Genomic DNA, 10,633 nt, shown 5'->3' with positions numbered 1-10,633 from the left:
GCTGTCAGCGGACACAGCCAGTCATCCAGTCTATCAATCACGTTATGCTGTCAGCGGACACAGCCAGTCATCCAGTCTATCAATCATGCTATGCTGTCAGCAGACACAGCCAGTCATCCAGTCTATCAATCATGTTATGCTGTCAGCATACACAGCCAGTCATCCAGTCTATCAATCACGTTATGCTGTCAGCAGACACAGCCAGTCATCCAGTCTATCAATCATGTTATGCTGTCAGCAGACACAGCCAGTCATCTAGTCTATCAATCATGCTATGCTGTCAGCAGACACAGCCAGTCATCCAGTCTATCAATCATGTTATGCTGTCAGCAGACACAGCCAGTCATCCAATCTATCAATCATGTTATGCTGTCAGCAGACACAGCCAGTCATCCAGTCTATCAATCACGCTATGCTGTCAGCAGACACAGCCAGTCATCCAGTCTATCAATCATGTTATGCTGTCAGCAGACACAGCCAGTCATCCAGTCTATCAATCACGCTATGCTGTCAGCAGACACAGCCAGTCATCCAGTCTATCAATGAACTGAATTATTTATACCAGGTTAAATTATTCATTGATAGTTGATGACATTATTGATTGATTTTGCAGGTGAGTCTGTTGAAGGAGTCGGACCTTGAAGACTTTGGCTTCAGCGTGTCGGACGGCCTCCTGGAGAAAGGCGTTTATGTTAACAACATCTGCGCAGGGGGACCTGCAGAGGTCGGGGGGCTGAAGTCCTACGACAGGCTGCTACAGGTACTCACACTCACACACACACACACACACACACACACACACACACACACACACACATAGCTGCTTCAGGTGATAATGAACAATATACAGTGGGGGAAAAAAGTATTTAGTCAGCCACCAATTGTGCAAGTTCTCCCACTTAAAAAGATGAGAGAGGCCTGTAATTTTCATCATAGGTACACGTCAACTATGACAGACAAATTTAGAAAAAAAATCCAGAAAATCACATTGTAGGATTTTTAATGAATTTATTTGCAAATTATGGTGGAAAATAAGTATTTGGTCACCTACAAACAAGCAAGATTTCTGGCTCTCACAGACCTGTAACTTCTTCTTTAAGAGGCTCCTCTGTCCTCCACTCGTTACCTGTATTAATGGCACCTGTTTGAACTTGTTATCAGTATAAAAGACACCTGTCCACAACCTCAAACAGTCACACTCCAAACTCCACTATGGCCAAGACCAAAGAGCTGTCAAAGGACACCAGAAACAAAATTGTAGACCTGCACCAGGCTGGGAAGACTGAATCTGCAATAGGTAAGCAGCTTGGTTTGAAGAAATCAACTGTGGGAGCAATTATTAGGAAATGGAAGACATACAAGACCACTGATAATCTCTCTTGATCTGGGGCTCCACTCAAGATTTCACCCCGTGGGGTCAAAATGATCACAAGAACGGTGAGCAAAAATCCCAGAACCACACGGGGGGACCTAGTGAATGACCTGCAGAGAGCTGGGACCAAAGTAACAAAGCCTACCATCAGTAACACACTACGCCGCCAGGGACTCAAATCCTGCAGTGCCAGACGTGTCCCCTTGCTTAAGCCAGTACATGTCCAGGCCCGTCTGAAGTTTGCTAGAGTGCATTTGGATGATCCAGAAGAGGATTGGGAGAATGTCATATGGTCAGATGAAACCAAAATATAACTTTTTGGTAAAAACTCAACTCGTCGTGTTTGGAGGACAAAGAATACTGAGTTGCATCCAAAGAACACCATACCTACTGTGAAGCATGGGGGTGGAAACATCATGCTTTGGGGCTGTTTTTCTGCAAAGGGACCAGGACGACTGATCCGTGTAAAGGAAAGAATGAATGGGGCCATGTATCGTGAGATTTTGAGTGAAAACCTCCTTCCATCAGCAAGGGCATTGAAGATGAAATGTGGCTGGGTCTTTCAGCATGACAATCATCCCAAACACACCGCCCGGGCAACGAAGGAGTGGCTTCGTAAGAAGCATTTCAAGGTCCTGGAGTGGCCTAGCCAGTCTCCAGATCTCAACCCCATAGAAAATCTTTGGAGGGAATTGAAAGTCCGTGTTGCCCAGCGACAGCCCGAAAACATCACTGCTCTAGAGGAGATCTGCATGGAGGAATGGGCCAAAATACCAGCAACAGTGTGTGAAAACCTTGTGAAGACTTACAGAAAACGTTTGACCTGTGTCATTGCCAACAAAGGGTATATAACAAAGTATTGAGAAACTTTTGTTATTGACCAAATACTTATTTTCCACCATAATTTGCAAATAAATTCATAAAAAATCTTCCAATGTGATTTTCTGGAAAAGAAATGCTCATTTTGTCTGTCATAGTTGACGTGTACCTATGATGAAAATTACAGGCCTCTCTCATCTTTTTAAGTGGGAGAACTTGCACAATTGGTGGCTGACTAAATACTTTTTTCCCCCACTGTATACTGTATGTATATATATTTTTTTAAACAAAACATCCACATACAAACGACAACATACTGACGCACACAAACCACAACAACATCCCACCTGCCCAGACCCACCTGATCCCACCCCCCCGTCTCCAGCGCCTGCATCCCTCTCCGCCACGTGGCCTCAAACTGCACCATTTTGTTTCTCTACGTCACCCATTGCACTTTCAACGTTTAGATAATAAATCATTTGACCTTTCCAATATTTTCTATTTCCAACATGTAGCTAAAAGGTAGTAAGTAGATATGGATGTTACAGTCACAGAGCTTCAGAGCTCCCTAAAGTAGAGAGTATCTACGCAGTTCATAGAACGTCAAAGGGGTTTTTGTATTTCTTGGCCCAAATTGATACACAACATTGGCATAATTTCCCCCTGGTCTAAATGAGGCTGACTTTGCGGAGAAAGTCCCGTTGATGGATAGATGAATCCCTCTCCAGGGAAGCTATCAATCTAGTAAAAGTCTCATTAACATATGAAGAGGAGAGAACGGGTTGTCTCGTGTTGTCTTGAAAAGAAAGGAAAGTCGCTCTCATTATTCGCTGCTCAGTGAGAGACTCGTTCCTTATCAGCTGTCCTCAGGTCACCGTTGTTGTTTTGAAAGCACAAACAAGGAACTCAACTACAATTTCGTCTGCTGACATCAGGTGAAAGTCAACGTGGGACGATATTCAACTTTTATGTTGATATTTTCAAGTCACCGACAATGTTGTTTAAGGAGAGGAACTGCAATGTATTCTGATAGCCAAGATGATACATTATTCAGCTTTTATGTTTCTAGTCGGGTAATGGAAGGGTACATCAGTCAATATTAATAATATAATAATAATAATAATAATATGCCATTTAGCAGACGCTTTTATCCAAAGCGACTTACAGTCATGTGTGCATACATTTTTGTGTATGGGTGGTCCCGGGGATCGAACCCACTACCCTGGCGTTACAAGCGCCGTGCTCTACCAGCTGAGCTACAGAGGACCAGTCTATCATACACAGGAGCAGAGGGAGAGAAGTGATCTGGGTTTACAAACTGTTTACCTGAAGGTTTGAACAGAGTAGATGTATTCATCTTCTACGCTTCTAACTGAAAATGAAAGGAAACTGCTCTGAGGCGAAGCCTGAAGTAAAGATTTCAGCCTCAAGAAATACAAATATTAGATTTGTATTTATTTTTTAAAGCTTTTAAACCAAAGCTTTTAAACCACCATAGCGGCAAACCTCTGCTCACCCGATGATGGTCGAACAGAGGTTTTCCAAAAGCGGACCTCCAATCTGTGCTCGCTAGCTGGAAACTCCAAACTCAAGTCATTTCCTTTTGTTGCCTCTGTAACATCTGAGTTGAAACTTAATTCAATGGACCTCAAAGCTTTTAAACCAAATATAAATAACTCATAACTTTCCCATGTCTTTGCTTTCTCAGATCAACCATGTGAGGACCAGAGACTTCGACTGCTGTCTGGTGGTCCCTCTGATTGCTGAGTCAGGCAACAATCTGGACCTGGTGATCAGCAGGAACCCTGCTTCCTCCAGGACCGGGTCCCAGTCAGAACTGAACCAACTACCCACCGAGGAGCCCGTCATCAACTGGACCGAGCCGGGGGAGAGCCTCTCTGGCCCTCCACCGAACCAGAACCACCACTCCTTATCCAGGATGGCTGCCGGGATCGGGGTGACTGGTATCGGGGTGGCGCTGGCCGGGGCTGAGCTAGATGACAGAGACCCCTCTAAGACCTTATAGCAGACTGGAGGTCTGAAGGCTCAAGGCTCTGTCTGTCTGATAGCCAGCGCCGGCCCTTCCCCTGCGAGTTAGCCTCCCCCTGGTGCGCCGGCCCTTCCCCTGCGAGTTAGCCTCCCCCTGGTGCGCCGGCCCTTCCCCTGCGAGTTAGCCTCCCCCTGGTGCGCCGGCCCTTCCCCTGCGAGTTAGCCTCCCCCTGGTGCACCGGCCCTTCCCCTGCGAGTTAGCCTCCCCCTGGTGCGCCGGCCCTTCCCCTGCGAGTTAGCCTCCCCCTGGTGCGCCGGCCCTTCCCCTGCGAGTTAGCCTCCCCCTGGTGCGCCGGCCCTTCCCCTGCCAGTTAGCCTCCTCCTGGTGCGCCGGCCCTTCCCCTGCGAGTTAGCCTCCCCCTGGTGCGCCGGCCCTTCCCCTGCGAGTTAGCCTCCCCCTGGTGCGCCGGCCCTTCCCCTGCGAGTTAGCCTCCTCCTGGTGCTACTGTAGAAAACCACTCTGATGAGACAGGGGTCAATCTAAAAATGGAGCCCTATTGCATGTGTAGGGCACTACTTCTGTCCAGAGCCTCTTTGCAGGCTAACCCTCACAGCTCTGGCTAAACGTAATGCACTACCAAGGGAATAGGGTACCATTTAGGACACAGACAGACAGACAGACAGACAGACAGACAGACAGACAGACAGACAGTGTTCCTAGGTGGACGGTGGGGGCCCGGGGCCGCTAAGTCAAAGCACACTGACAAAAACTAAACTCCTTCCTCTGAGCCACAATCACAAGAGGTTCCCTCTCCTCTTCCTCCTTCACACTGGGGACTATTGGCTACTGTGTGCACCTCTAGCCCAATAACTACAAAGAACTTCAAAAGATGGAGGCAACATCGACCACACTGACCTCTTGGAAAATACCTGAGACAAAAACGAATAACAGTGAAGAAGTGAAATAATAGTGCCATCCAATCTATCCATCCTTTTTATTACTGCAGCTGGACAATAAACAGGAACACACTTCTGTTCTTTAAAACAAAAGGGAAAAAAAAAAGAACATTTGCTGAAACGTTTCCATGTGATGCTGGACTGGCCACTCTGTAAGTGTATGTGTATGTTTGTGCGCGTTCACCACTGCTGCGTCACGGCGTGACTGAAACAAGGCCAGAGCGAAACAAACCCTCCATCTTGTTTTTCTAGGAGTCCTTCCTTCTCTCCCTTTCTCTCTGTCTCTCTCGCTCTGTCCTTCCTTCTCTCCCTTTCTCTGTCTCTCTCGCTCTGTCCTCCTCCTCTCCCTTTCTCTCTGTCTCTCTCGCTATGTCCTTCTTTCTCTCTGTCTCTCTTGCTCTGTCCTTCCTCCTCTCCCTTTCTCTCTGTCTCTCTCGCTCTGTCCTTCTTTCTCTCCGTCTCTCTCGCTCTGTCCTCCTCCTCTCCCTTTCTCTCTGTCTCTCTCGCTCTGTCCTTCTTTCTCTCTGTCTCTCTCGCTCTGTCCTCCTTCTCTCCCTTCAGACCTGGGTCTAACTAGCTCTCTATTCCCAGTGATTTCTAAATGATTTCTACAGAAAAAAATATCAGTGCTGCTTCTCACTTCTTCCCAATGATTTCTAATGATTTTTAAGTAGACTATTTCACTTGAAAAAAAACATATGGAAAATACCACAATATTTTTACGTTAGCCCCATTTAGTTTCTCAGGCTGGTACTGTAGACGAGCCTCTCGTAGACAAGACTGAGGAGGAGGATGTTGAAACGAGGACAGTCAGGCATCCCCTTGGGCTTCATCACAATGCATTTGGCAGACGAGATATGGTGTGATGTCTCCTATCCATGTATGTCACCAAGCTCACTGGTTGACCTAGAAGCATAATATATGAAACCCTTTAGAAAGTGATTTAAAAAAGCTAGCTTTGGGGAGGAGAAGAAAGAAGCAGCTTTATCTAGGCTACACGCAATTAGAAAGAAAGAAAATCGTACCCGCCGTACAATCTGCAATTCCCAAACAAAATGGCAACTTCTCTGAATCATAGAATACAGGGTCACCATTTCCCTTATAATACGGTGGTGGTACTGAAGCACCTTATCCTTCATTTGGACATAATCTATTTTCATAAATAGATGCAGAAGAGATGTGTTTTACCGTACGAGAGGTAATATATGCAATGTGAGCATAGCTTCCTTACAGCTGCGCTAGAGGAAGGACTGACTTCGTGGTCCTGTCTGACTTGATTGCATGCAGTATGTGTGAAATAGGTATGCTAACATTGTGCTGTTACAGGGACCAGAGAGAGATTTTTGCTGTTGTTGTGATATCCAATTAGTAGTTACAGTCTTGTCCCATCGCTGCAACTCCCGTACGGACTCGGGAGAGGCGAAGGTCGAGAGCCATGTCTCCTCCGAAACACGACCCTGCCAAGCCGCACGGCTTCTTGACACACTGCTCGCTTAACCCGGAAGCCAGCCGCACCAACGTGTCGGAGGAAACACCGTACAACTGGCGACCGAAGTCAGCTTGCAGGTGCCCAGCCCGCCACAAGGAGTCGCTAGAGCGCGATGGGACAAGGAAATCCCGGCCGGCCAAACCCTCCCCTAACCCGGACAACTGTGTGCCGCCTCATGGGTCTCCCGGTCACGGCTGGCTGTGACACAGCCTGGGATCGAACCCTGGGCTGTAGTGACGCCTCAAGCACTGCGATGCAGTGCCTTAGACTGCTGCGGCACTCAGGATGCCCCAGAGAGAGAGAGTCCTATTACTTCAGAACACTGGACACCGCACATTACAGGTAGTTTCATTGGTACTGAAACTAACTCCTACTTAGGAAGCGGCACCCCATAAAACTGGGTTTAGAAAACGACCTCCATATTACAGCAGTCATTTATCCTTTTAAAATGACGTTCTGAAAGAACACCAACCAACCAGATATCAAATCAACCTTAAATGTCCCATCCTGAATAGTAACGTTACTCGTTTAATTTCTACCAATCAATCAATCAATCAATCAATCAAAATGACCCATTGATTTAAGATTTTAAAAAAGAAAAAAAAAAGCATGAGGTAAAATCAAAAATAATAAGTAATTCAAAACAGCTTTTCTATTCAGCATCTTCCAGCCCTGCACCCTCTGAGTAAATATCAACTCATATGCTAATCTGTGTGCTACTGGCGTTGTTTAAAGTATGTTTTTGTATGTTTCGTTGTTTTTCTGAGGTTCGCCCCTCCCAAAGGCTTCAAATAATAACAAAGGATTTGTAATATAGAAAATGGCACTTGTTTGATGATGATGATGATGGAGAGATGCAAGGTGTATGTTGAAGGGTCCAGTTTAATTTCTTACCCTATAGCGGTAAGGCGACAAGACGTAATTCCAGGTGATTTTTTCAATTCATAAAGAAACTATTACGCAAGAAAAAAAATAACAGAAAGGTCTGTTCAAAAGCAGGCTACCTGTGACAAAACCGTGTACTTTATGTAAACTAGTGGCTTTTTGATGAGTGATGTCACCTTTGTCTTCAGTGCTCACACAACACTGTCTCTTGCTTATAGAAATAGAACATAGACTTGAATGGGGAAATCCCATTCTAGTATTTCTATTTCTATGGTCTCACCATTTGGAATGGCTCCACGTACAACAGCATTACCCGTCCCACTGTACAACCAACCACTCAATCTCTTATTTAGAGAACGATTTCGCTCTCTCTCTCTCACACTCTCACTTATGCCATAGAGACTGTTTGAAAAGCCATGTCGTCTCAATGTTCACTTTCAAGTACTGTATATATATATATATACTCCAACTCCAATACACTGGATCCTACTGAAATACACTGACAACTCCAATACACTGGATCCTACTGAAATACACTGACAACTCCAATACACTGGATCCTACTGAAAAACACTGACAACTCCAATACACTGGATCCTACTGAAATACACTGACAACTCCAATACACTGGATCCTACTGAAATACACTGACAACTCCAATACACTGGATCCTACTGAAATACACTGACAACTCCAATACACTGGATCCTACTGAAAAACACTGACAACTCCAATACACTGGATCCTACTGAAATACACTGACAACTCCAATACACTGGATCCTACTGAAATACACTGACAACTCCAATACACTGGATCCTACTGAAATACACTGACAACTCCAATACACTGGATCCTACTGAAAAACACTGACAACTCCAATACACTGGATCCTACTGAAATACACTGACAACTCCAATACACTGGATCCTACTGAAATACACTGACAACTCCAATACACTGGATCCTACTGAAATACACTGACAACTCCAATACACTGGATCCTACTGAAATACACTGACAACTCCAATACACTGGATCCTACTGAAATACACTGACAACTCCAATACACTGGATACTTAACTACTGAAATGGCTGACAGCTCAACTACTGAAATGACTACACACAGTTCAACCATAGTAGCCCAACAGTAATCTTCGACTACTTCAGTCACCTGGTACTACTGTTGCCTTTTAGAGTTCAGTTGAATCTCAAACTATCGCGGTGTCAAAAAACAGTGGCTTATTTAACCACAGATACAGTTCATTGCAGACATGTGCACCTTAGTTTTGTTACAATTCACCTCAACGTTACAGAGAACAAGCTTTTGACTTATGCAGACGAAACCTTGAGTTGAAAAAAGCTCAGGTGGAGTGGTCATTTTTTCTGTTCTAATTACTGGAGTATACACTGCCAATTACCATAGTGGGGTCAACCATTTTCAACGTATGATACATTTAAAGAATCAAACTCACTGTTAAGTCCCTGAAAAATTGTATTTTTATTTCTAATGGACCGGTATTATGAACTGTAAAGTATTTTTGTACAAATTTAATACTTTGGTAGCATGATATTTATCGTCTATGTATAACTTTGGGAATTCCTCCAGCTGTAAACCTTTGTATGGCCGAGAAAAGATAAACAATAAAAAAAGATTTACAGAGTGGAAAAAACAACATGGCTGATGTGATTTACAGAGTGGAAAACAACATGGCTGAGGTGATTTACAGAGTGGAAAACAACATGGCTGAGGTGATTTACAGAGTGGGAAAAAACAACATGGCTGAGGTGATTTACAGAGTGGAAAACAACATGGCTGAGGTGATTTACAGAGTGGAAAACAACATGGCTGAGGTGATTTACAGAGTGGGAAAAAACAACATGGCTGAGGTGATTTACAGAGTGGAAAAAACAACATGGCTGAGGTGATTTACAGAGTGGAAAAAACAACATGGCTGAGGTGATTTACAGAGTGGGAAAAAAAAACATGGCTGAGGTGATTTACAGAGTGGAAAACAACATGGCTGAGGTGATTTACAGAGTGGAAAAAACAACATGGCTGAGGTGATTTACAGAGTGGAAAAAAACATGGCTGAGGTGATTTACAGAGTGGAAAACAACATGGCTGAGGTGATTTACAGAGTGGAAAAAACAACATGGCTGAGGTGATTTACAGAGTGGAAAAACACAACATGGCTGAGGTGATTTACAGAGTGGAAAAAACAACATGGCTGAGGTGATTTACAGAGTGGAAAAAACAACATGGCTGAGGTGATTTACAGAGTGAAAAACAACATGGCTGAGGTGATTTACAGAGTGGAAAACAACATGGCTGATGTGATTTACAGAGTGGAAAAAACAACATGGCTGGGGTGATTTACAGAGTGGAAAAAACAACATGGCTGATGTGATTTACAGAGTGGAAAACAACATGGCTGAGGTGATTTACAGAGTGGAAAAAACAACATGGCTGAACAAGGTGATTTTCTGTCAATATCTCAGCCCATCTCCATCTGCAACAAGGTACTGACGAAATGATCACAATCTCATCTGAGGCAATTAATTACATGATACAAGATGTATAGCAATTAAAACATGACTTTAAAATAAACAGATAATAATACACAGAGTTTACTGTCTAATGATGGCGCCTGAAGGGATTGTGACCGCAAGGCGCTGCAGAGGGTGGTGCGTACGGTCCAGTACATCACTGGGACCAAGCTTCCTGCCATCCAGGACCTCTATACCAGGCGGTGTCAAAGACTCCAGCCACCCTAGTCATAGACTGTTCTCTCTGCTACCGCACGGCAGGCGGTACCGGAGCGCCAAGTCTAGGTCCAAAAGGCTCCTTAACAGCTTCTACCCCCAAGCCGTAAGACTGCTGAACAATTAATCAAATGGCCACCCAGACTATTTACTTTGACCCCCCCCCCCACCCCCACTGCTGCTACTCGCTGTTTATTATCTATGCATAGGTCACTTCACAAATTACCTCAACTAACCTGTACCCCCGCACGTTGACTCGGTACCGGTAACCCCTATATCGCCTCGTTATTGTTATTTTATTGTGTTACTTTTCTTTTTTACTTTAGTTTATTTAGTTTTTAAAAAATCTTAATTGC

General features: G+C 44.6%; 1 pseudogene across 1 annotated transcript in view; it reads left to right on the top strand.

Annotated features, from left to right (window-relative positions):
• Positions 1–4,217, top strand: part of LOC311119399 (glutamate receptor-interacting protein 1-like) — an 8,798-nt pseudogene extending 4,581 nt beyond the window's left edge. The window contains exons 4-5 of the transcript in view: positions 614–760; positions 3,900–4,217. The product of the transcript in view is annotated as a glutamate receptor-interacting protein 1-like (transcript). The remainder of the gene's footprint in view (positions 1–613; positions 761–3,899) is intronic.
• Positions 4,218–10,633: the final 6,416 nt, after the last annotated feature.

This window comes from Coregonus lavaretus, assembly GCF_964263955.1.
Source record: "Coregonus lavaretus genome assembly, contig: HAP1_SCAFFOLD_1314, whole genome shotgun sequence".
Taxonomy (NCBI): domain Eukaryota; kingdom Metazoa; phylum Chordata; class Actinopteri; order Salmoniformes; family Salmonidae; genus Coregonus; species Coregonus lavaretus.
The sequence above is the reverse complement of the archived record's forward strand: the minus strand, read 5'-3'. Positions and strand labels throughout refer to the sequence as shown.